Below are 3,796 nucleotides of genomic sequence, written 5' to 3'. Positions count from 1 at the left end.
AAAAAAATTGTGTTGTTAAGAATATGTGATTGTATGAATACATTTTCCTTGGCACAAACTCCAAATAAAAAAAAAGAACAAATCAATAACGACAATATTTTGGCATAATAATCACTACAACTAGAGAATATAATAGTCTCAATTGGCAATATCTTGGCATAAACAACAACAAAACAAAACATTGATAAATACTGTTTTACCACATTCAATTCAGTTCATTTATTTTTCAATCCTCCACTTCCCTTCCCTTCCATCACTCCTTCATTCCTCCCATTCATCCATCCTAATTCCACACCACTCCATGCCACGCCGCTTGCCCACTCGTCTCGCATGCCCGCTCTTCCAAAGCGCCACTTCCTCAGGACCCGCATCAGACGTCCCGATAGCTCTACCCCTCTATTCTTCCTCTTCTCCATCCTCCGTCGTTTCTTTCATTGTCTTTCCCTCTTTCTCTTTTTTTCCCCGCCGAGCCCCCTCCATCTCGACGAACGCATCATCACACGAGAGTCGGGAGATTGACAGCGTCCCCAAAGAGTGAGCGCTGGAACAGATGGAATATGAATGCTTCAGCCGTGTATGAAAAAGGTGTCTGGGTGAAGGGACTCATAAAAGGGGGGACCCACAATTGCCAGTTAAGTACGACTAAATTCCATTGTAACCAGCCCTTTACCATCCAATAATACTCACACGCACGAAAAGAAGAGGCGCGTTAAGGAGACAATGAATACATAATGTCCGTCTGTCCATTGTTTTAAAAAGCAAATAATTATGCAGAGTTCTATATTGTCATTTTAATAAGTCATTGTGAGATCTTTCAATACAAATCCCAAGTGTTATAGTTAATGAGTTGATGCAATTGTAAAAAGGGGGAAAGTCACACACAGGTCGGCTAATTTGTGATCCGTGTTGTTGAAATATTAAAGATAATGTCAAGGTTTGAACCGGTGCAAACCACTTTTTTAAAATGTTAACAAGAATCAAGCCTGTTAATACTGCCCCATGTAACGAGTTTAGAACATTAAAGGTGCACTGTGTGATGTGTATTTTGTGGATGGAAGAACAGTTGCACACAGGCTTGTCAAAAAAGTACCCGTTATTCCTCAAAGGAGACATTTGTTGACCGTATTATTGATCTAAAATGGGTTATGGGTGATGATATTTCACTGTTGCACGTCGCATATTGTCCGTTACATGTTTTTATCGTTGAAACATTTTAGAAGCCTTAACTTAAAAGTCTTAATTGGTCAGATATCTGCAGTTACAGGGAATTGGGAGGGCATAAGGGGAAGGTGAAAACAGGATTTTTAGAGCACTTGATTCATAATGACAAGACAATGCAGGATTAATACATGAATCATTCAAAATACAACTTTGACTGATATAATGATGAGAAAACCCCAAAGTAACAAGAATAAAAATGTATGTGCTCCATTGAGGCTGGATCTAGATCAACTTAAAGGGGACATATTATGCAAAATCAACCTTTATGAGCGTTTAACCATTTTATAACAGTGTTGTCTTGTATTTAGATTGCATTGTAGTTAGTCATCTACATTTTCACATACCCCTTGAACCCGCTCATGCAAGTAAATGGAAATCCACTGCTTGCTACGGTGAAATTCAACCATAAAAAGGGTGGGGGGTCATCAATTCTGCATTTCTTTAGTGGTCCCATGTCTAATGCAAAGCCATTTCAGATCCGTTTTACAGTTTACCATGGACACAATGTAAAATAGATACCTACAAGTACTGGGGGGGAAAAAAGCATACGTCTCCTTTATTTCCTCCCAACAGGATCACCTTTTATTTGTCTCTATAATTATCCTTCTGAACACACACATCCCCCCGTCTCATTCCACCTCGTTCGACTACAATCCTCCTCCATATTTAAACCAAAGCCGTTACTGTGGCAGCCTCCTCTTTCCTCAAAGTGTCCCCCATGCACACATATGTCCTCAGAAAAGTGTGTGATGCCACTGCTGCTGCCGCCGCCGACAACGACGACGGAGGGTGAGATGCAGCCTTCTGTCGGCCGGCCACTGTGGGCCTGTTTTTTGAATTCCTGATCAAAAGTTGCACAGAAGACCACCACTGAATCGCGGCCTCCGGAACATCTGCTGTCATTTCCCAGTGAATTATTTATCTGTTGACGCGCCCGAATGTAACGCGTTTCATCGAGCGCCGCCATTCCCCGGAGCCCGTTTTGCGCCGTGTGAGGGGATCCTTAGAAAATAAAATGCTTCCATCAACAGCGAGGACAAAACGATCCACCGTTGTGGAGAAAGAGGGGAACTGTTCTCGCATTTGTTGATGATTTTGGGGGACGTTGCATTGACGTCGAACCTTAACCATAGTTACTTGCCTGACCTTAAGTTATTTAACCACTACCATAGCTTCAAACCATGTTGTTGGTGTCATGATCAAGGATTTACATCATGGCAACCTAATTTTTGTCCCCATAAGTACGCACATTCCTGTTGATTGTGCATTGATACCCTTCACGTGATGTCATCAACAAGCATCTACAAACTTCCCGCTGTATTTTCGAACGTGAGAAGCTAAAACGAGAAAGCGCATAGCATCTATATCTGTTTTTATTTGGACCAAAAACACAAGAAAAAAAAAGACACGATTGATTCAAACAACGTATTTTCAGGAACCTGTGATCAATACCTGTGCGTGTTTGATTATCGACCAAAACGGAGACTATTGGAATAAAATGTCAGCTATAGCTTGATCGCGATTTTCATTTTAGACTTGTTTAAGCACAAATCAGCTCTTGTAGTGCAGTTCCTCCTAAGTTAGTTCGTTATTGTGTTAAAACAAAGCGAGGATCAAAGTCCGACTTGGAGTAACAGAGCTTCAGACTGAGCAGTGCCTCCAGTCCAAGGAATATCGATTCACTTTGATATAAACCATCAAGCTTCTGGTATAAAAGAAAGCAAAAAACTGCCCGAACCAACTGAGACACAAGTTATATACGCAATGTCCCTTTCTCTTCCTATATTATATGCTTACTGGCTAAAGCAGCTCACGAAATGCAAATCTGTAGAAAATAAAATGCCTCAATCAACAACAACAACAACTAAATGATTTGCTATTTAGAGCCTCATGCATAGGTTCTCATATTAAGGCTACTTACTCCAGCAGTGGGCGTCCATATTTCTGCAGCCGGGCCGTTTGACACCGCCGAAGCGCGCCGCGTCTTCCCCAGCTCCGGCGCGGTCGCTAAGTGGCACATCTCATTAGAATGATTTAGGCCCGCTGAAAATTATATTACGATAATTTCAAAAACACTATCAGCGGTTTCATCCTCCCAAATGATCATTTAAGTCCTGCTTGTAATGGCGACGAGACTGTTAGCGGGTTATTCATTTCAAACTGTGTTAAGCACAGCACGCGCCGCCATTAGGGCCCTGCATTGCTATGCTTACTGGAATGAGATTGTGCAGTGGAAATAGAATTATCAGGAGGCAAAATACCCATCGATCACTTGCTTCGCTTGATGCCGCACTCGACTAAAACAACATTAATTTTCCCAAGTTTGAAACGGGGGGAAAGTTGGGTTAGCGTTAGCACCTGAGTTTACTTTCTTTATTTAATCTTTTGCAACAAAAAAACAACAATACACCAGCAGTCGACGCCGTGCCAAGGGTGTGTGATCTTGCTAATAAGCGCCGCGCACACTCCAGTCTATTGTCGCGTTCTCTTGTTAGCTAGCCCCCCCCCCTCCACCCTTCTGGCATCGGCACTTCTTGTCGACAGCTACTTTTTACCCTCCCTCCCTCCTTCCCCA

At 42.3% G+C, this 3,796-nt stretch overlaps 1 long non-coding RNA gene across 1 annotated transcript; it reads right to left on the bottom strand.

The window, feature by feature from the left end:
* Positions 1 to 445: 445 nt before the first annotated feature.
* On the bottom strand, positions 446 to 3,329 carry LOC140370357 (uncharacterized). The gene is made up of 2 exons (XR_011928359.1): positions 3,143 to 3,329; positions 446 to 541 (listed from the first exon to the last, which is right to left on the bottom strand). It is a non-coding gene; the product is annotated as an uncharacterized lncRNA (long non-coding RNA).
* Positions 3,330 to 3,796: the final 467 nt, after the last annotated feature.

The sequence above is a fragment of the Eucyclogobius newberryi genome, unplaced genomic scaffold (genome assembly GCF_026437365.1).
Source record: "Eucyclogobius newberryi isolate DKJ021-1_F unplaced genomic scaffold, fEucNew1.0.hap1 SCAF_21, whole genome shotgun sequence".
Classification (NCBI taxonomy): Eukaryota; Metazoa; Chordata; class Actinopteri; order Gobiiformes; family Gobiidae; genus Eucyclogobius; species Eucyclogobius newberryi.
This window is presented reverse-complemented; position numbering and strand designations above follow the sequence as displayed.